Below are 24,489 nucleotides of genomic sequence, written 5' to 3' on the forward strand. Positions count from 1 at the left end.
ACTAAAACACCTCTCTTTTTGCTGAAAATATTGAAGTTGCGCTTGTCTTGTTTTCCTATGCTTATTGCATTATGCTTACATGACTTGTTTATTTACAAGATTCATTTTCATAGGAAGTGGGTTAGACTTAAAAGTGTTTCTTATTTGCTTTTGATGCTCTCTTTTGCTTCAACTCTTATTTCTTGCGAGAGCATCATTAAAATTATTGAGCCCATCTTAATGGCTATAAAGAAAGCACTTCTTGGGAGATAACCCATGTTTTTATTTTGCTACTGTTTTGTTGTGTCTTGGAAGTTGTTACTACTGTAGCAACCTCTCCTTATCATGTTTATTGCATTGTTGTGCCAAGTAAAGTCTTTGATAGGAAAGTTGATACTAGATTTGTATTTCTCGCGAGAAATGATTTTTAGCTCGTCACGAATTTGAGTTGATCTATACTGTAGGAAACTCGTAAAATGCTGAAACAATTCATGTGTGATCCTCGGATATGTACGCAACTTTCATTCAACTCGGAGCTTTTCCATCCGAGCATGTTAAGTGCCTCGAAAATATTCGTCTTTACGGACTGTTCTGTTTTGACAGATTCTGCCTTTTATTTCGCATTGCCTCTTTTACTGTGTTGAGTGGATTTCTTTGCTCCATTAAATTTCAGTAGCCTTGGTTAATGTCCAGAAGTTTTGGGAATGATTGTGTCCTTGCTGAACATGTGAATTTTTGATTATGCACTAACCCCCTAATGAGATTGCTTTGAGTTTGGTGTGAAGGAAGTTTTCAAGGATCAAGAGAGGAGGATGATATGATATGATCAAGAAGAGTGAAAAGTCTAAGCTTGGGGATGCCCCCGTGGTTCATCCCTGCATATTTCAAGAACACTCAAGCGTCTAAGCTTGGGGATGCCCAAGGCATCCCCTTCTTCATCAATAACTTATCAGGTCACCTCTAGTGAAACTATATTTTAATTCCGTCACATCTTATGTGCTTTACTTGGAGCGTCTGTGTGCTTTTATTTTCGTTTTGTTATCTTAGTTCTCCGAATAAATTGGATCCTATCTATCTTGTGTGGGAGAGAGACACGCTCCGCTTTTTCATATGAACAGTCGTGTTCTTCGTTTTTCATGTTCATGGCGAAAGCTGAAAGCCGCAACACTTATTGTTATTTTGTTGGAAACAGAAAATGCTTCATGTGGTAATTGGTATATTGTCTTGAATAATTTGATACTTGGCAATTGTTTTGAGCTCTCAAGTAGATCATGTTTAAGCTCTTGCATCATGTAGTTTAAACCTATTAGTGGAGAACTACCGTAGAGCTTGTTGAAATTTGGTTTGCATGATTGGTCTCTCTAAGGTCTAGATAGTTTCGGTAAAAGTGTTTGAACAACAAGGAAGACAGATGTAGAGTCTTATAATGCTTGCAATATGTTCTTATGTAAGTTTTGCTGTACCGGTTCATACTTGTGTTTGCTTCAAACAACCTTGCTAGCCTAAGCCTTGTACTGAGAGGGAATGCTTCTCGTGCATCCAAAACCTTGAGCCAAAACTTATGCCATTTGTGTCCACCATAACTACCTACTTTGTGGTATTTTTCTGCCATTCCAAGTAAATTGCTTGTGTGCTACCTTTAAAACCTTTCAAAAACTCATTCCTTGTTTTTGCAATACATAGCTCATGGGAAAGTAGCCTAAAAAACTATTGTGGTAAAGAATATGTCGCTTATGTATCTTAGTTCTTATAAGTTGCTTGTTGAGCAGTAACCATGTTATCTGGGGACGCCATCAACCTGTTACACCTTTTTTGAATATCATGTGAGTTGCTATGCATGTTCGTCTTGTCTGAAGTAAGGGAGATTTTCTATGAGTTAAATGGTTTGAGTATGCATATTGTTAGAGAAGAACATTGGGCCGCTAACCAAAGCCATGTATTATGGTGGAAGTTTCAGCTTGGACATTAATCCTCAAATCTCTTATGAGAATATTATCTGTTGTTGAATGCTTAAAGCATAAAAGAGGAGTCCATTATCTGTTTTCTATGTTGTCCCGGTATGGATGTCCTCAAGTTGAGATCTATCAAAATCGAGAAATCAAATGCGATTTATCTCCTTGGACCTTTCTACGTGTGGCATAGAGGTACCCCTTTGTGACACTTGGTTGAAACATATGTAATGCAATGATAATCCATGGAAGTCCGAGCTAATTAGGACAAGGTGCGGGCACTATTAGTATTCAATGCATGAGGCTTGCAACTTATAGGAAGTTTTATGCATAACACATATGAATTATTACTACCGTTGACACAATTGTTTCCATGTTTTCAAAATAAAAAACTCTAGCACATGAGTAATCCCTGCTTCCCTCTGCGAAGGGCCTTTCTTTTACTTTATGTTGAGTCAGTTTACCTACTTCTTTCTATCTTAGAAGCAAACACTTGTGTCAACTGTGTGCATTGATTCTTACATGTTTACTTATGGCACTCATCATATTACTTTGTGTTGACAAATTATCCATGAGATATACATGTTGAAAGTTGAAAGCAATTGCTGAAACTTAAATCTTCCTTTGTGTTGCTTCAAAACCTCTTTTTAAGAATCTATTGCTTTATGAGTTAACTCTTATGCAAGGCTTTTTTATGCTTGTCTTGAAAGTACTATTCATGAAAAAAAATTGCTATATGATTCAGTAGTTTAGTCATTATCTTTTTGTTAGCAAACTATAGACCATTGCTTTGAGTCACTTCATTCATCTCATATGCTTTACAAATAGTGTTGATCAAGATTATGTTGGTAGCATGTCACTTCAGAAATTATTCTTTTATCGTTTACCTACTCGAGGGCGAGTAGGAACTAAGCTTGGGGATGCTTGATACGTCTCCAACGTATCTATAATTTCTTATGTTCCATGCTAGTTTTATGACAATACCTACATGTTTTACTCACACTTTATATCATTTTTATGCATTTTCCGGGACTAACCTATTAACAAGATGCCGAAGCGCCAGTTCCTGTTTTCTGCTGTTTTTGGTTTCAGAAATTCTGCACAGGAAATATTCTCGGAATTGGACGAAAGAAAAGCCCACGGCCCTATTTTCCACGGAGTGTTCCAGAAGTCCGAAGGAGAGACGAAGAGGAGCCACGAGGCGGCCACACCATAGGGGGGCGCGGCCCCACCTCTGGCCGCGCCGCCATATGGGGTGGGTCCCTCGGGACTCCTCCGAGGCCGCCCTTCCGCCTATATATTCTCCCAGATGCGAAAACCCTAAGGGCATCGGTCTTCCTCCATGAAAAGTTACGTAGCCGCCGCCATCGAGAAGCCAAGTTCGGGGGACAGAAGTCTCTGTTCCGGCACGCCGCCGAGACGGGGAAGTGCCCCCGGAATCCATCTCCATCGACTCCATCGCCATCTTCATCGCCGCTGCTGACTCCCATGATGAGGAGAGAGTAGTTCTCCCCCGAGGCTGAGGGCTCTACCGGTAGCTATGTGGTTCATCTCTCTCTCCCATGGTGTGATCTTTATGTGATCATGAGCTTTGTAATCTAGTTGAATATGTAGATGTTACTCTTGTCTATTATGCACTCTAGAGGTTACTTTAATATGAACTCCGGAGTTACTCTCCACGGTGTGATGGTGACAGTGTGCGCATCGTGTGTGATTCCTTTATGAAGTTGTGGAGCTTGTTTACTCCGGCTTTAGGTGTGCTTTTATAGCCCTACACAATGAATGGTGTTTGTTATCCAACAAGAGAGTGTTTGAGAGTAGCATTTATTTATTCAATTATGTGATCATTGTTGAGAGTGTCCACTAGTGAAAGTATGATCCCTAGGCCTTGTTTCTAAGCATTGAAACACCATTTCCAACAAGTTCCGCTACATGTTCGCTTGCTGCCATTTTTATTTCAGATTGCAATTACTACTTACAATCATCCATATTACTTGTATTTCACTATCTCTTCGCCGAACTAGTGCACCTATACAACTGACAAGTGTATTAGGTGTATTGGGGACACAAGAGACTTCTTGTATCTTAACTGCAGGGTTGCTTGAGAGGGATATCTCTAACCTCTACCTCCATGAGTTCGATAAACCTGGGGTGATTCACTTAAGGGAAACTTGCTGCTGTTCTACAAACCTCTGCTCTTGGAGGCCCAACACTGTGTACAGGAATAGAAGCGTGCGTAGACATCAGTAACATAAAAGCAGTAGCACAGAGGAGATGGCACCAAAAAATATTCCAGTGCTTAGTTGACTATAGAGCAATGATGATGACAGAAGGATCGGGGTTCCCAGCTATCTACACTAGTGGTAACTCTCCAAATAGCATGTGTTGGGTGAACAAATTATAGTTGGGCAATTGATAATTGTGAGGGCATGAGAATGCATGCTATGATAGATAAAGGTTACTGTAGTATTTAATTGGGCATTACAACATAATACATAGACAGTAATCCAACTGCGTCTAAGACTAATAATCCACCTTCAGGTTATCATCCGAACCCCTTCCAGTCTTAAGTTGCAAGCAACAGACTATCGCATTAAGCAATGTGTGTAAAGTAAACAATAGAATTACCCTCGGATAAAACATTGTTGTTTTCTCCCTAGTAGCAACAACACATCTACAATCTTAGAAGTTAAAGTCACTCTTCCAGAAAACTATAGGCATGAACCCACTATCGAGCATAAATACTCCCTCTTGGAGATACATGCAACTATTTGATCAAGGTAAGTACAAGTACCGGAGAGCATCCAAGATCTTAAATAACAGTAGTATGATAATATGATGAACAATCTGATCACAATTCCACAATTTATCGGATCCCAACAAACACAACACCGATTACAACATATGGATCTCAATCATGTAAGGCAGCTCATGAGATCATTGTATTGAAGTACATGGGAGAGAGAGTACCAACTAGATACAACCGAGAACCCGTAGTCCAGGAAGGAACTACTCACGAACCATCATGGAGTCGAAGTGGAGGTGGTGGAATCGATGGAGATGGCTCCGGGGGTCAATCCCCATCCCGGCAGGGTGCCGGAACAGGAACTTCTGATCCCCGAAACTTGTCTGGACGATGGCGGCAGCGACGGAAATTTTTCATGGACGGAGCCTTGCATATTTAGGGTTTTTGCGTCGGGAGCTTTATATAGGCGGAGGATTTAGGTCGGTGGGGTGCCTGGTGGCCCCACACCTACCCTAGGCACTGATGTCTACGTTCCCCCTCCTTTCCTGTAGACAGTGTTGGGCCTCCAAGAGCAGAGGTTTGTAGAACAGCAGCAAGTTTTCCCTTAAGTGGATCACCCAAGGTTTATCGAACTCAGGGAGGAAGAGGTCAAAGATATCCCTCTCATGCAACCCTGCAACCACAAAGCAAGAAGTCTCTTGTGTCCCCAACACACCTAGTAGGTGCACTAGTTCGGCGAAGAGATAGTGAAATACAGGTGGTATGAATAAGTAGTAGCAACGGTGCCAGAAAATAGCTTGCTGGCGTGTAGTTGATGGTGGTAGTATTGCAGCAGTAGTAACGCAGTAAAACGATAAGCAAGTAGCGATAGCGATATTTAGGAACAAGGCCTAGGGATTACACTTTCACTAGTGGACACTCTCAACATTGATCACATAACAGAATAGATAAATGCATACTCTACACTTTTGTTGGATGATGAACACATTGCGTAGGATTACACGAACCCTCAATGCCGGAGTTAACAAGCTCCACAATAATGCTCATGTTTTAGTAACCTTTAGTGTAAGATAGATCAACGAGACTAAACCAAGTACTAGCATAGCATGCACACCGTAACCTTCATGCATATGTAGGAGGAATAGATCACATCAATATTATCATAGCAATAGTTAACTTCGCAATCTACAAGAGATCATGATCATAGCATAAACCAAGTACTAACACGGTGCACACACTGTCGTCTTTACACACGTGCGGGGAGGAATAGAACTACTTTAATAACATCACTAGAGTAGCACATAGATGAATTGTGATACAAAACTCATATGAATCTCAATCATGTAAAGCAGCTCATGAGATTATTGTATTGAGGTACATGGGAGAGAGATGAACCACATAGCTACGGCGAAGCCCTCAACCTCGGGGATGGATTACTCCCTCCTCATCATGGAGGCAGCGATGGCGGTGAAGATGGCGGTGAAGACGGCGGTGGAGACGGCTCCGGGGCAATTCCCGTCCCGGCAGGGTGCCGGAACAGAGAGTTCTGTCCCCCGAAATTGACTTTCACGATGGCGGCGGCTCTGGATGGGTTTTCGTCTCGTGGTTCTTTCTATCGATGTTTTTAGGTCACGACGGCTTATATATATAGGCGAAGAATCGGAGTCGGAGGGGCCACGGGCTGCCCAGACCATAGGGGGGCGCGCCCCCCCCCCCCTGGCCGCGCCGGGGTGTGGTCTGGTGGCCCTGTCCCCCTTCTCCGGCAGTTCTCGTGTGTTCTGGATAGTTCCGGGAAAAATAGGAATCTGGGTCTTGATTTCGTCCAATTCCGAGAATATTTCTCCTTACTAGGATTTCTGAAACCAAAAACAGCAGAAAACAGGAACTGGCCTTTCGGCATCTCGTCAATAGGTTAGTTCCGGAAAACGCATAAAAATGATATAAAGTGTGAACAAAACATGTTGGTATTGTCATAAAACAAGCATGGAACATCAGAAATTATAGATACGTTGGAGACGTATCAGGCACATGCCAGGTCCAGGCCGCGCCTAGGGATGGTTTGGGCTCCCTGTTGTGCCTCTCGACCTCCCTTCGGACTTCGCCTTCGTTTCGGTAAAATATTGACTTCGACTTTTGTTTCGTCCAATTCTGAGAAAATTTCTTATACAACTTTTCTGAAATACAAAAACAGCAGAAAACAGGGAACTGACACTTTGGCATCTTGTTAATAGGTTAGTGCCGGAAATCATGTAAAAATGCAAAGAAGTGTAAACAAAACATATATGAATTGGTGTAAAACAAGCATGGAGCATCAAAAATTATAGATACGTTTGCGACGTATCAAGCATCCCCAAGCTTAACTCCTGCTCGTCCTCGAGTAGGTGAGTGATAACAAAAATAATTTTTGAGGTGACATGAGGCCAAAACAATCTTGATCAAGTTATTGTAAAAGCATTGTGAGCTGAGATCAAAGTACTCTAAACATAGGCATGATAAATATAATTCGAACCATAGAGCTTAGCAACTATATGTTATAACTTGAGAAGTAACTCAAATAAAATATCATGAATAATGGTGCACTGAAAGCAACTGTTTGTTTATAGGCATATCAAAAACATTGCAAAGTGGTATTTGGCTTTTTCTTTATGTAGTAGCAAAACATAAATGGCAGGACACCTTTAAAGTTTAGAGGGTGACTAGATACAAATAATTTGAGAACAAGCAATAGTCATAATCATGAATCAATCAATAATAAATTTTGGGACTATGCATATTATACTCAGAATGACAACTATGCTATCTTAGTGGTGCATAAAGCAAGAAGATGAAGACTCAAATTAAAAGTAAAAGAAAGGCCCTGCGCAGAGGGAAGCAGGAATCACTCATGTGCTAGAGCTTTTTATTTTGCATAAAACAGAGGTGTTGAAAATGTATTTTGAGTGGTATATATGTCTATGTCAACGAATGGCATCAAACAATCTATCATCCTTTCATATAGTAACCTCAAGAGCGGCTCCCATGTAGTTCTCCATTGCACACCATTATTTAGGATCTCTCCAGTACATAATGTATGGAGCATTATTTGTTTATTTGTTTATTTTATATTTTATTTAGGATGGGCACCCAGTTGCCTTGCTCTTTTTGCAATATTAAGGGACATTAGAAAATTATTCATGCTTAGTCAAGGTGTGAAGTCACGAAAAGACGATAAACCATTCAATACTTCCTCATGAGCTAAAACCAAACACAAATCAGGTAATTATTTTGAAGGTTTTAAAGGTAGCACACAAGCAATTTACTTTGGAGTGGCGGTGAAATACCACATATAGGTAGGTATGGTGGAAACAATTGGCAAACTTTAGTTTTTGGTAGTTGGATGCACGAGTAGAGCTCATACTCAGTACAGGCGAAGGCTAGCAAAAGACTCGGAGCGACCAACTAAGCGAGCAATAATGGCCATAATCATGCATAGCGACAAAATATTATTAATCAAAGCATAAAGTGATATTACAAGTCAAAAACTAAATGATCATATAGGCTTTAGGTGACTGGTTTGTAGTCATAACATGGTGTAAGCATGTGCCAAGTCGATCCAATAACAACATCAAAGGAGAATACCACAATACTATGCTTTTGTATGATGGAAACAACGCATGATTCTTTTAATGACGTGATGTCTACGGGGGCTTATATTCTTGTAGACAGTGTTGGGCCTCCAAGAGCAGAGGTTTGTAGAACAGCAGCAAGTTTCCCTTAAGTGGATCACCCAAGGTTTATCGATCTCAGGGAGGAAGAGGTCAAAGATATCCCTCTCATGCAACCCTGCAACCACAAAGCAAGAAGTCTCTTGTGTCCCCAACACACCTAATAGGTGTACTAGTTCGGCGAAGAGATAGTGAAATACAGGTGGTGTGAATAAGTATGAGCAGTGGCAATGGCACCAGAAAAGTGCTTTGCCCAGGACGATAAACAAGCAGTAGTAACGCAGCAGTAGTAACACAGTAAAACAGTAAACAAGCAGTGATAGCAGTATTTAGGAATAAGGCCTAGGGATTACACTTTCACTAGTGGACACTCTCAACTTCGATCACATAACAGAATAGATAAATGCATACTCTACACTCTCTTGTTGGATGATGAACACATTGCGTAGGATTACACGAACCCTCAATGCCGGAGTTAACAAGCTCCACAATTCAATGTTCATATTTAAATAACCTTAGAGTGCATGAAAGATCAATAAGACTAAACCAAGTACTAACATAGTATGCACACTTGTCACCTTCACACTATGTAGGAGGAATAGATCACATTAATACCATCATAGCAATAGTTAACTTCATAATCTACAAGAGATCATAATCATAGCATACACCAAGTACTAACACGGATGCACACACTCGTCACCATTACACCGTGTAGGAGGAATAAAACTACTTTAATAACATTGCTAGAGTAGCACATAGATAAATTGTGATACAAACACATTGCAATCATAAAGAGATATAAATAAGCACTTCACTATGCCATTCATAACGAGTGAATAAGTATTCGTGAAATATAGCCTAAGAGACCCACACGGTGCACACACTTGTCACCTTTACACACGTGGGACAAGGAGTCTCCGGAGATCACATAAGTAAAATTCACTTGACTAGCATAATGACATCTAGATTACAAGCATCATCATATGAATCTCAATCATGTAAGGCAGCTCATGAGATTATTGTATTGAAGCACATAGGAGAGAGATGAACCACATAGCTACCGGTACAGCCCCGAGCCTCGATGAAGAACTACTCCCTCCTCATGGGAGCAGCAGCGGTGATGAAGATGGCGGTGGAGATGGCAGCGGTGTCGATGGAGAAGCCTTCCGGGGGCACTTCCCCATTCCGGCAGCGTGCCGGAACAGAGACTCCTGTCCCCCAGATCTTGGCTTCGCGATGGCGGCGGCTCCGGAAGGTTTTCGTGGGTTTTCGTCGTTCGTAATAGGGTTTTCGCGACGGAGGCTTTAAATAGGCGGAAGGGCAGCCTCGGAGGGGGCTCGGGGCCACCACACCATAGGGCGGCGCGGCCCCCCTCGGCCGCGCCGAGTGTGGTGTGGGGCCCCCGGTGGCTTCCCTCGGCGGCTCTCGGGTGTTCTGGATGGTTCCGGGAAAAATAGGAACCTGGGCGTTGATTTCGTCCGATTCGAGAATATTTCGTTACTAGGATTTACGAAACCAAAAACAGCGAGAAAATAGGAAGCGGCACTTCGGCATCTTGTCAATAGGTTAGTTCCGGAAAACGCATATATATGACATATAATGTGCATAAAACATGTAGATAACATCAATAATGTGGCATGGAACATAAGAAATTATCGATACGTCGGAGACGTATCAGCATCCCCAAGCTTAGTTCTGCTCGTCCCGAGCGAGGTAAAACGATAACAAAGATAATTTCTGGAGTGACATGCCATCATAAACTTGATCATATTGTAAACATATGTAATGAATGCAGCGATCAAAACAATGGTAATGACATGAGTAAACAAGCTGAATCATAAAGCAAAGACTTTTCATGAATAGTACTTAAAGACAAGCATCAATAAGTCTTGCATAAGAGTTAACTCATAAAGCAATAATTCAAAGTAGATGTATTGAAGCAACACAAAGGAAGATGAAGTTTCAGCGGTTGCTTTCAACTTGTAACATGTATATCATGGATAATTGTCAACATAGAGTAATATAACAAGTGCAATATGCAAGTATGTAGGAATCAATGCACAGTTCACACAAGTGTTTGCTTCTTGAGGTGGAGAGAGATAGGTGAACTGACTCAACATAGAAGTAAAAAGAATGGTCCTTCAAAGAGGAAAGCATCGATTGCTATATTTGTGCTAGAGCTTTTATTTTGAAAACATGAAACAATTTTGTCAACGGTAGTAATAAAGCATATGAGTTATGTAAATTATATCTTACAAGTTGCAAGCCTCATGCATAGTATACTAATAGTGCCCGCACCATGTCCTAATTAGCTTGGACTACCGGATCTTTGCAATGCACATGTTTTAACCAAGTATCACAATGGGGTACCTCCATGCCGCCTTGTACAAAGGTCTAAGGAGAAAGCTCGCATTTTGGATTTCTCGCTTTTGATTATTCTCAACTTAGACATCCATACAGGGACAACATGGACAACAGATAATGGACTCCTCTTTAATGCATAAGCATGTGGCAACAATTATTATTCTCATATGAGATTGAGTATATGTGTCCAAAACTGAAACTTCCACCATGATTCATGGCTTTAGTTAGCGGCCCAATGTTCTTCTCTAACAATATGCATGCTCCAACCATTAAGGTGGTAGATCTCTCTTACTTCAGACAAGACGGACATGCATAGCAACTCACATGATATTCAACAAAGAATAGTTGATGGCGTCCCCGAAGCATGGTTATCGCACAACAAGCAACTTAATAAGAGATAAAGTGCATAAGTACATATTCAATACCACAATAGTTTTTAAGCTATTTGTCCCATGAGCTATATATTGCAAAGGTGAATGATGGAATTTTAAAGGTAGCACTCAAGCAATTTACTTTGGAATGGCGGATAAATACCATGTAGTAGGTAGGTATGGTGGACACAAATGGCATAGTGGTTGGCTCAAGTATTTGGGATGCATGAGAAGTATTCCCTCTCGATACAAGGTTTAGGCTAGCAAGGTTATTTGAAACAAACACAAGGATGAACGGTACAGCAAAACTCACATAAAAGACATATTGTAAACATTATAAGACTCTACACCGTCTTCCTTGTTGTTCAAAACTCAATACTAGATGTTATCTAGACTCTAGAGAAACCAAATATGCAAACCAAATTAGCAAGCTCTAACTATTTCTTCATTAATGGGTGCAAAGTATATGATGCACGAGCTTAAACATGAGCACAACAATTGCCAAGTATCAAATTATCCAAGACATTTTAGAGTTACTACATGTAGCATTTTCCAATTCCAACCATATAACAATTTAACGAAGAAGAAACTTCGCCATGAATACTATGAGTAGAGCCTAAGGACATACTTGTCCATATGCTACAGACGGAGCGTGTCTCTCTCCCACAAAGTGAATGCTAGGATCCATTTTATTCAAACAAAACAAAAACAAAAACAAATCGACGCTCCAAGCAAAGTGCATAAGATGTGACGGAATAAAAATATAGTTTCGGGGGAGGAACCTGATAATGTTGTCGATGAAGAAGGGGATGCCTTGGGCATCCCCAAGCTTAGACGCTTGAGTCTTCTTAGAATATGCAGGGGTGAACCACCGGGCATCCCCAAGCTTAGAGCTTTCACTCTCCTTGATCATATTGTATCATACTCCTCTCTTGATCCTTGAAAACTTCCTCCACACCAAACTCGAAACAACTCATTAGAGGGTTAGTGCACAATAAAAATTCACATGTTCAGAGGTGACACAATCATTCTTAACACTTCTGGACATTGCATAAAGCTACTGGACATTAATGGATCAAAGAAATTCATCCAACATAGCAAAAGAGGCAATGCGAAATAAAAAGGCAGAATCTGTCAAAACAGAACAGTCCGTAAAGATGGATTTTATTAGGCCATCAGACTTGCTCAAATGAAAATGCTCAAATTGAATGAAAGTTGCGTACATATCTGAGGATCAGGCACGTAAATTGGCTTAATTTTCTGAGCTACCTACGGGGAGGTAGACCCAGATTCGTGACGAGCAAAGAAATCTGGAACTGCGCAGTAATCTAAATCTAGTACTTACTTTACTATCAAAGACTTTACTTGGCACAACAAAACTCAAAACTAAGATAAGGAGAGGTTGCTACAGTAGTAAACAACTTCCAAGACTCAAATATAAAATAAAGTACTGTAGCAAAATAACACATGGGTTATCTCCCAAGAAGTTCTTTCTTTTTAGCCATTAAGATGGGCTCAGCAGTTTTAATGATGCACTCGCAAAAGATAGTATGTGAAGCAAAAGAGAGCATCAAGAGGAAAATTCAAAACACATTTAAGTCTAACATGCTTCCTATGCATAGGAATCTTGTAAATAAACAAGTTCATGAAGAGCAAAGTGACAAGCATAGGAAGATAAAACAAGTGTAGCTTCAAAAATTTCAGCACATAGAGAGGCATTTTAGTAACATGAAAATTTCTACAACCATATTTTCCTCTCTCATAATAACTTTCAGTAGCAACATGAGCAAACTCAACAATATAACTATCACATAAAGCATTCTTATCATGAGTCTCATGCATAAAATTATTACTCTCCACATAGGCATAATCAATTTTATTAGTAATAGTGGGAGCAAATTCAACAAAGTAGCTATCATTATTATTCTCATCAAGTGTAGGAGGCATAGTATAATCACAACAAAATTTACTCTCCATAGTAGGTGGCACCAAAAGACCACTATCATTATAATCATCATAAATAGGAGGCAAAGTATCATCAAAGAAAATTTTCTCCTCAATGCTTGGGGGACTAAAAAGATCATGAAAACCAGCTTCCCCAAGCTTAGAACTTTCTATATTATTATCAACAATGGTGTTCAAAGCGTTCATACTAATATTACTACCAGCATGCAAATAAGATTCCATAGGTTTTTTAATTTTCGCATCAAACAATCCATGTTTTAAATCAGGAAATAGAATAAGAAGCTCATTGTTGTCCATTATGCCAAACTAGTGTAAACAAGAAACAAAAAGATGCAATTGCGGGATCTAAAGGAAATAGCTTCGAGCACAAACACAATGGCGCCGAAAAGTACTGTTACCTAGAACCGAGTATGAGTGCCTTTTTACCTTTCCTCCCCGGCAACGGCGCCGAAAAAGTGCTTGATGTCTACGGGAGCTTCTATTCTTGTAGACGAGTGTTGGGCCTCCAAGAGCAGAGGTTTGTAGAACAGCGAGCAAGTTTCCCTTAAGTGGATCACCCAAGGTTTATCGATCTCGGGGAGGAAGAGGTCAAAGATATCCCTCTCATGCAACCACTGCAACCACAAAGCAAGAAGTCTCTTGTGTCCCCAACACACCTAATAGGTGTACTAGTTCGACGAAGAGATAGTGAAATACGGGTGGTATGAATAAGTATGAGCGAGTGGCAATGGCACCGGAAAAGTGCTTTGACCAAGACGAGTAAACAAGCGGTAGTAACGCGAGCGGTAGTAACGCAGTAAAACGAGTAAACAAGCAGCGATAGCGATATTTAGGAACAAGGCCTAGGGATTACACTTTCACTAGTGGACACTCTCAACTTTGATCACATAACGGAATAGATAAATGCATACTCTACACTCTCTTGTTGGATGATGAACACATTGCGTAGGATTACACGAACCCTCAATGCCCGAGTTAACAAGCTCCACAATTCAATGTTCATATTTAAATAACCTTAGAGTGCATGAAAGATCAATAAGACTAAACCAAGTACTAACATAGTATGCACACCGTCACCTTCACACTATGTAGGAGGAATAGATCACATTAATACCATCATAGCAATAGTTAACTTCATAATCTACAAGAGATCATAATCATAGAATACACCAAGTACTAACACGGATGCACACACTGTCACCATTACACCGTGTAGGAGGAATAAAACTACTTTAATAACATTGCTAGAGTAGCACATAGATAAATTGTGATACAAACACATTGCAATCATAAAGAGATATAAATAAAGCACTTCACTATGCCATTCATAACAGTGAATAAGTATTCTGTGAAATATAGCCTAAGAGACCCACACGGTGCACACACTGTCACCTTTACACACGTGGGACAAGGAGTCTCCAGGAGATCACATAAGTAAAATTCACTTGACTAGCATAATGACATCTAGATTACAAGCATCATCATATGAATCTCAATCATGTAAGGCAGCTCATGAGATTATTGTATTGAAGCACATAGGAGAGAGATGAACCACATAGCTACGGTACAGCCCCGAGCCTCGATGGAGAACTACTCCCTCCTCATGGGAGCAGCAGCGGTGATGAAGATGGCGGTGGAGATGGCAGCGGTGTCGATGGAGAAGCCTTCCGGGGCACTTCCCCGTTCCGGCAGCCGTGCGGAACAGAGACTCCTGTCCCCCGGATCTTGGCTTCGCGATGGCGGCGGCTCCGGAAGGTTTCGTGGGTTTCGTCGTTCGTAATAGGGTTTTTGCGACGGAGGCTTTAAATAGGCGGAAGGGCAGCCTCGGAGGGGCACGGGGCCACCACACCATAGGGCGGCGCAGCCCCCTCCGGCCGCGCCAGGTGTGGTGTGGGGCCCCTGGGGCTTCCCTCGGCGGCTCTCGGGTGTTCGGATGGTTCGGGAAAAATAGGAACTCGGGCGTTGATTTCGTCCGATTCGAGAATATTTCGTTACTAGGATTTCCGAAACCAAAAACAGCGAGAAAACGAGAGCGGCACTTCGGCATCTTGTCAATAGGTTAGTTCCGGAAAACGCATATATATGACATATAATGTGCATAAAACATGTAGATAACATCAATAATGTGGTATGGAACATAAGAAATTATCGATACGTCGGAGACGTATCATGACGCATTAAGCACTCTCAGATATTTGAGACAAGTCATGCTACCACAATAAATACTAAGCATATGATAAGAATAACATCTAACATGACATGCCAAAGTCTATTCCACAGTCTAAACAAGCTTTCTTTTGCATCACTACAGGCATAAAATATTTTGCTCGTCTTCAATACCAATCAATTTATTTGAAATAGCTCACATAGATGAAAATCAATATGTACCAGAGAGCTAATCATACCTAAATAAATAATACTAACGAGCTCTGAACATAATTCTAGTGAAAGAACAAGAGCTAAACGTAGTACTAGCAAACTAGAACACCCGCAGGACAATAAAAGTGAAAACTAGAGTGTTCTATGCAATGAAAACGAAGCGTATCTCTCTCTCCAAAACAAATATGTTGGTGTCCAACCATATGCTACAGAAAAAAAACTAAAAAAACTAAAAACACAAACAAAGACGCTCCAAGAACAACACATAACATATGAAGCAATAAAAATATAGCATATTGAAAGATGACTTGATACTTTGTTGATGAAGAAGGGGATGCCTTGGGCATCCCCAAGCTTTGACGCTTGTACCTCTTGGATATTTCTTGGGGTGACATGGGCATCCCCAAGTTTGAGCTTTTGTTCATCCTTCATCTTATCACATCATTATTCTCTCCCTACACTTGAAAACTTCCTCCATACAAAACTTCACACAATTCTCACTAGCAGCATTAGTGCAATCAAAATAACAAATCCACTTGGTTCAGTTCTAATATAAATCAAACATCCACTAAAACATTTAAATACTGTAGCAATTTCTTTGAAAAACTCCTTCTCTCAAAAGAACTCAAAAAATAAGAAAGAGATTAAGCAGCAAATGCAAATGGTGATAGAAATCTGTCAAAGCAGAACACTATTGATTTTTCCTAAAATCTTCTGTTGCTCAGATCGTAAAGTGGTCAACTAACGAAAGTTAGATAATTACCTGGGGCATATGCACAAAAAATGGCAGCTCAAAATTCTGCACTAGATGTTCATACGAATTTTTATGTTGACAGCACATTATCTATTTTCAGGACATCAACTTCCCCAAATCTTACTTTCTTCCTATTAGAGGCTATTCTTGGCACAAAAACGAAATAAAAATGATAAGGAGAGTTTATTACAGAGGTAACAACTTCCAATACTCACATAAAAGAAAAATTACAGAAATAACACAATGGGTTGTCTCCCATAAGCGCTTTTCTTTAATGCCTTTTAGATAGGCTCAGTAATTTGAGAAGATGCTCACATAAGAAATATGAATTGAAGCAACAGAGAGCATCAAGGAGAAAATATGAAACAAATTTAAGTCTAACCCACTTCCTATACATAGGAATCTTGTACATAAATAAATTCACAAAAAACAAAGTGACAAGCATAGGAAGATAAAACAAGAGTAACTTCAAAACTTCAGCATACAGAGAGGTGTTTTAGTACCATAAAAACTTCTACAGTCATATTTTCCTCTCTCTTAATAATTTTTAGTAGCATAGTGAATAAACTCAACAATACAATTATCACATAAAGCATGCTTCGCATGATCTACAAACACATAATTTTTATCAAGGTCAAAAATAGTGGGATTAAAACATACAAACCCACTTTTGACAATTTTATAACAAGATGATTGATAATTATCAAGAGGTATGGGGCTCCGAGATAAAGTCAAGACCCCTCCAATCTCATTTTCAATAGTATTGCAATTAATATTTGATGGGATTCGTAGCATAGAAAACAAAAAAATTCCTACCGCAAGAACGAAACACAAGCCAAGATCTAATCTAGAAGACGGTAGCAACGAGGGGATCACGAGACTAACCCTTGAAGATTTCCAAATCCTAACGAGATTAGATCTCGTGGTGGATGTAGTCGATCACTTGCCGCTTGCAAAAGCACGTAGAAGATCTTGACGGTGCCACGGGCAGCACCTCCGTACTCGGTCACACGTACGGTGTTGATGAAGACGACGTCCTCCTCCCCGTTCCAGCGGGCAGCGGAAGTAGTAGATCCTACTCGGAATCCCGGCAGCACGACGGCGTGGTGGCGGTGGTGGTGGAGAACTCCGGCAGGGCTTCGCCTATGCGCTGCAGGAGTTGTATGTGGAGGAGGGGAGCCTAGGGTTTGGGGAGAGGGGGCTATGGGCGCCGGCCTCAAGGGGGCAAGGGTGGTGCGGCCAACTCATGGCTTGGAGTGGCCGGCCCCCTCCCTCTCCTCATGTATATATAGGTGGAACACATCTAGGGTTGCCCAAGTCTTCGAATAAGACCCCAATTCAAAAACTGCCATATGGACGAAACCTAGTTGGGTTGGGACTCTCCCCTTTCCCCCCTTGCTTGGCCGGCCAAGGAGGTGGAGTCCACCATGGACTCCACCCTCCCACTTGGTGGGCAAGTTAGGGTTGGTGGAGTCCAACCGGGACTCCACCTTCCATAGTGATTTATTCCGGATAATTCTAGAAACCACCTTCCATAAATTCACCGGATCATTTTCCAAACTTGGAAAGTGACTTCCTATATATGAATCTTATTCTCCGGACCATTTCGGACCTCCTCGTGATGTCCTGGATCCCATCCGAGACTCCGAACAAAACTTCGAACTCCATTCCACATTCCATATCTACTTAAACGACATCAAACCTTAAGTGTGTCACCCTACGGTTCGCGAACTATGCAGACATGGTTGAGACCTCTCTCCGACCAATAACCAATAGCGGGATGCTGGAGATCCATAATGGCTCCCACATATTCAACGATGACTTAGTGATCGATTGAACCATTTACATACGATACCGATTCCCTTTGTCACGCGATATTTTATTTGTCCGAGGTTTGATCATCGGTATCTCTATACCTCGTTCAACCTCTCGTCTCCGACAAGTACTCTTTACTCGTACCGTGATATGTCATCTCTTATGAACCATTCATATGCTTGCAAGCTAATTAGACGACATTTCACCGAGAGGGCCCAGAGTATATCTATCCGTCATCGGGATGGACAAATCCCACTCGTTGATCCATATGCCTCAACTCATACTTTCCGAATACCTAATCCCACCTTTATAACCACCCATTTACGCAGTGGCGTTTGATGTAATCAAAGTACCCTTCCGGCATAAGTGATTTATATGATCTCATGGTCGAAAGGACTAGGTAACTATGTATCGAAAGCTTATAGCAAATGAACTTAATGACGTGATCTTTATGCTACGCTTAATTGGGTGTGTCCATTACATCATTCACATAATGACATAACCTTGTTATTAATAACATCCAATGTTCATGATCATGAAACTATGATCATCTATTAATCAACAAGCTAGTTATACAAGAGGCTTACTAGGGACTCCTTGTTGTTTACATAACACACATGTATCAATGTTTCGGTTAATACAATTATAGCATGGTATGTGTAACGGCCCCGGGTAGCACCCCTATTAGATTTGCTTGTTCTTTTTCTTTTATGCATCATCATGCATCATGCATCATATCATCCACAAGATTTTTAACAAATAAAAATTACTTTGAATAAAATATTTTGGTTTCCCCTCTCATATATGGTTTCTATAATAAACCATCCCCATGCCTTTTATTTTAAAACAAAACCCAAGAACCAAAACTACTAACCAAAATAAAATACCTTCAGATATTTTTCTACTTTAAAATAAAACTGGTTTTGTTCTATTTTGTTTTTGCAATAGTATTCCAAACAGTTTAAAAATAAAACAGAAAAAGAAAAAAAAAACCCTCACCCCTCCTTGGGCCTCTCTCTCTCTCCCTAGCCTTCTCTCTTTTCTTCCTGGCAGCCCACCTTCTTTTATCCCACCGCAGGCCCGAGTCCATCTTCTCCTCCAACACCGTACCTCTTCACGCCTCCCTCTTCTTTTCTTTATCGTCCTCTATGGACAGCGACAGCCGAGAGAGAGCACGAAGACTGCGTGCTCCACTTTTCCCCTCCCGTGGTCCTCGCCACCGAATCCACGTTCCTACACCTGCTCCCCTCCTCCCTTATCTTCTGGGAACCCTAGCGCCCTCCTCCTTCCCTCTCCTCGCGCCGCCATCTCCCTTTTCTTTTCCCCATCTTCTTCTCTGTGAGCGAGCGGAGGAGAAAACCCCACAGCAACGCACCATGTCGCCATGGCGCCGACGCCGCAGGCCGCCCCTCGCCAAGCCGAAGCCACCAGAAGATGCGCATCGTCGTCCTCTCTATCCTCATGCAAGGAATCGAGCCAAGACCCCGTAAATCGAGCTCAAGATCGCCGATACCTAGCTCCGACCGCCGGTGGGTTTCGTCAATTCCGTCGCCCATGGTTCATCTCCGGCCTTCTCGTCACCTCCATCGCCTTCCCCGCGTCCAGGCGCACCTTCGACGCCCTTGCTCCGACTCGGTTCGTCCTGGAGCGAGAAGTTTGTGCTCGACCTGAGCTTGCCCGCCATGGACGACTTCACCCATAGCTCCGTCGTCTGCTGCATCAAGTTCTACCTCTCGCCCTAAGTGAACAGGTTGTGACAATAGCCTATCTGGTTTGTATCCTTGTTTCCGATCAAGAGGTCTCTGGTTCAAATTCCATCATAGGCATTTTATCCATGCCCTTTTCTTGTTTTTGTTTCAGATCTGGCGCTGAGATATGCCTCAAGTTTGCTGGAGCTTTCCCGTATTCAACATCACCAGCGTAGCCCAGTTGGTTCGTTTCTTGATCCCTGATGAAGTTGCAGGTCCTGAGATCAAATCCCAGGGGTGGTTTATTTTTAACCCACCTTTTTACCTCTCAGATCCATCGATGGGCCTTGGCCCAGGTTCCTTCCCCGGCGCTACTCCTCTATCCGCCGCCCAGCACGCAGGCCAGGTTCGGCCCAGTTCTCTATGTGGAGCCTTTTTCTTTTATCTGTTTGCATGTAATGGTTAAATCCATATCTTTTGAACCCTATTTCCAAATGCAAAGTGTAATATATGAAAATTGATCAGAAAAACATGAGGAACATGAATATGACATCCATACATCTGTTAGCATCTTGCATCATGACGCGTTGTGATAGTTTGCAAGTTCACCTAACATATATGCGGAGTATTTCGGAACGCCGACGTGGTATTCCCCGCTCCGTTTAATATTGAAGTACCGCACCCCTGCCATGTTTTGCCATGCTAACCAACACTTAAATTTGTCGGTAGAAAATGCAACTTCAACCTAATTTGCTTGTCCGGGGTTTCGACTCCGATTAATTTGAATAAGTTGCACCGCCGCATCATGTTTGCCATGTCATGCATATCATCTTCATCATGCTGGTTCTTTATCCGTAGTTGTAAGACTTGCATCCGTTGTTTGTCCAGCATTTGCTTCTTCCCGGATAGGATCACGAAGTGGTGATGTGAGATACGACGAGTTCTCCGGATGTCCCTCGGCAAGCTTTAACAGGCAAGCATTTCCCTTATACTCCTGTCCCTGCAGGAGTCGCTCACCTATTTTATTTTGCCTTCTCCCTCATGCTATCCTTAAGTTGCGCTCTTGTCACGTGTCCTTTCCACTTGTTACCTCAAGCAGCCCATATTGCCACCACCACCTCCTACGGCTATTGTTTGGTTATCGAGTCCGCCCTTGCGAGTCGTAGTGCATGCTAGTGCTGTCTCATCTTGTTACTGTTGTTGTTATCTTATCGGGTTATATGTTGGGAAGAATCATGGTTACTCTAGTTGTTGATATTTGTTTAGCGGAGGCATCGGTGGGTCAGCTGCTCGTTTTGTGACGGCTCACTTGTGTTTCCTAAATATTTTAGGACCCCGAGTTCTTGTTATCTGTTCCGAGACTGAGCGCTCTAACCACACGTGGGTATGCTTACCGGGTCTCCCCTCGACCACTGCTGGAATCTACAGCTTTGTCCAGTGGCCACAACTAGTTTGGATGTTTGTTTTGTTTCTTCCGGGCGTGCAAGCTTGTTTCTTTGTGGTCAGATGATATGATGTTACTTTTGGGGAAGCCGTGAGTGCCTTGTAACCCCGTTGTCTCTTGCACGTCCGTAGGTGCGGCACGTATTGCTGAAGATGGATTCACCCTGCGGGCACTGTTTCCATCCGAAAGCCGTTCTCGCAACAGCTAGGTCCGCGTCGGAGTTTCGATCGGGCTCCGAAACGGGTTAACTTAGTTAGGTGGCTTCCTGGACATTGGTGTAGTGAAGGAGAGTGCATGTCGTGATATCCACCTGTCATAAGTGGTTTGATCGTGCGTGTGGGCACATTTGGGCACCCCTGCAGGGTTACGATCTTATCGATAAGCCGCGTCCGCGGTTATGGACGACTTGGAGCTGTATGACTCGACCATAGACAACTTACACCTGTTGTTTATTAATAATAATAACTTGCGTAGTAAGTTAGCACAACTTCACTAATAAATGGTTAAAACTTGTCAACAGTGTGAGTGCCTTTGCCAGTACCTCTTTGCGAAGGGGGAACACGTTGGCTGTGTTATGTTTGCAGAGTATAGAACTGTTAGTTTATGCGCTCTCTCATCTTCTCTGATTAGACGAATGTTGTAGAGTGTCTCTATAGGTTTTTTAGTGCTTTCGCGCTGCCGCTTAACCCCACCATATTGCCTATGACGTTCCTCTTGCGTCCTCTAAGTCCCCTGCGTGCCTCAAGTACAAAGGACGACTGGTTGACGAATGCTTATACGTCTTGAAGTCTTGTTAAGTACGAACCCGTACTTATTGCTGCTTCTACGGGATATAACCGGGCAGGTATGAAGATACGTTCGATGAAGACGACGTTAGCAAGGTTACCCTTCCGGCTTGGCCTGGGCAGGGTTATGGACGTCACTGGTTATCTTCAGGACTCTTAGTCCAATTTGTGTCTTGTCCGTACTCGGACGTATTCGATCTTCTGTATGATTTGGATCTTTGTATTGTATATTTGTATCTTGACTCGTTGGAGTCGTTGTTGTAATATATGTTTCTTGTGGGCTCTATTGTAATCCTGTTGTAATGTTACCGCTCGTGTTAATTCCTCTGGCATCACGTGTGTGATTCGTCGCGCACGTCGTGTCGGAGGGCGTCTCTGAATCGATATCGTGCGGATTTCGGCGGGTTCGCTGGGATCCTCAGGATACCGGTTCCGGAGCGTCACAAGTTGGTATCAGAGCCAGGTTTACGGTACCCCTCTAGTCCAGCCTCTAGGATAACCTTGCCAATGGTCGTCTAGTTTACAGTGTCAAAAACTATTTTCTAAAATTCGTTGGATAGATCTGATTAGCTCTGATTTTTCTCCTTACCTATATTCTTTCTCCTCTTACCTTTGCGATTTTGAGTCTTCTCTCTTATCTGTGTTTCTGAGTCTTAGAATTCCACGTGGGTTGGACGATCTTTGCCTTTATCCTATTAGGTCCGATTTTCGGAGGATCCCGACGGAAGCGCATCATCGACAACGGAACAACGACTTCTTGTTGGTGGTGTCGCCGATCAAGCTGGAGCAAGACTTCTTGTTAGTGGTGTCGAGGAGTTCAACATGTCGCCTGAAGATCCGATAGTTCACCTCTCTCCCCCGTACCATGGCGTGGAACCTCGGGGCGAGGTTCCTTGTTAGTGGTGTCGATTGTAACGGCCCTGGGTAGCACCCCTATTAGATTTGCTTGTTCTTTTTCTTTTATGCATCATCATGCATCATGCATCATATCATCCACAAGATTTTTAACAAATAAAAATTACTTTGAATAAAATATTTTGTTTCCCCCCCCCCTCTCATATGGTTTCTATAATAAACCATCCCCATGCCTTTTATTTTAAAACAAAACCCAAGAACCAAAACTACTAACCAAAATAAAATACCTTCAGATATTTTTCTACTTTAAAATAAAACTGGTTTTGTTCTATTTTGTTTTTGCAATAGTATTCCAAACAGTTTAAAAATAAAACAGAAAAAGAAAAAAAAAACCCTCACCCCTCCTTGGGCCTCTCTCTCTCCCTAGCCTTCTCTCTTTTCTTCCTGGCAGCCCACCTTCTTTTATCCCACCGCAGGCCCGAGTCCATCTTCTCCTCCAACACCGTACCTCTTCACGCCTCCCTCTTCTTTTCTTTATCGTCCTCTATGGACAACGACAGCCGAGAGAGAGCACGAAGACTGCGTGCTCCACTTTTCCCCTCCCGTGGTCCTCGCCACCGAATCCACGTTCCTACACCTGCTCCCTCCTCCCTTATCTTCTCGGGAACCCTAGCGCCCTCCTCCTTCCCTCTCCTCGCGCCGCCATCTCCCTTTTCTTTTCCCCATCTTCTTCTCTCGTGAGCGAGCGGAGGAGAAAACCCCACGACAACGCACCATGTCGCCATGGCGCCGACGCCGCAGGCCGCCCCTCGCCAAGCCGAAGCCACCAGAAGATGCGCATCGTCGTCCTCTCTATCCTCATGCAAGGAATCGAGCCAAGACCCCGTAAATCGAGCTCAAGATCGCCGATACCTAGCTCCGACCGCCGGTGGGTTTCGTCAATTCCGTCGCCCATGGTTCATCTCCGGCCTTCTCGTCACCTCCATCGCCTTCCCCGCGTCCAGGCGCACCTTCGACGCCCTTGCTCCGACTCGGTTCGTCCTGGAGCGAGAAGTTTGTGCTCGACCTGAGCTTGCCCGCCATGGACGACTTCACCCATAGCTCCGTCGTCTGCTGCATCAAGTTCTACCTCTCGCCCTAAGTGAACAGGTTGTGACAATAGCCTATCTGGTTTGTATCCTTGTTTCCGATCAAGAGGTCTCTGGTTCAAATTCCATCATAGGCATTTTAGCCATGCCCTTTTCTTGTTTTTGTTTCAGATCTGGCGCTGAGATATGCCTCAATTTTGCTGGAGCCTTCCCGTATTCAACATCACCAGCGTAGCCCAGTTGGTTCGTTTCTTGATCCCTGATGAAGTTGCAGGTCCTGAGATCAAATCCCAGGGGTGGTTTATTTTTAACCCACCTTTTTACCTCTCAGATCCATCGATGGGCCTTGGCCCAGGTTCCTTCCCCGGCGCTACTCCTCTATCCGCCGCCCAGCACGCAGGCCAGGTTCGGCCCAGTTCTCTATGTGGAGCCTTTTTCTTTTATCTGTTTGCATGTAATGGTTAAATCCATATCTTTTGAACCCTATTTCCAAATGCAAAGTGTAATATATGAAAATTGATCAGAAAAACATGAGGAACATGAATATGACATCCATACATCTGTTAGCATCTTGCATCATGACGCGTTGTGATAGTTTGC

The sequence above is a fragment of the Lolium rigidum genome, chromosome 7 (assembly GCF_022539505.1).
Source record: "Lolium rigidum isolate FL_2022 chromosome 7, APGP_CSIRO_Lrig_0.1, whole genome shotgun sequence".
In the NCBI taxonomy this organism is placed as follows: Eukaryota; Viridiplantae; Streptophyta; class Magnoliopsida; order Poales; family Poaceae; genus Lolium; species Lolium rigidum.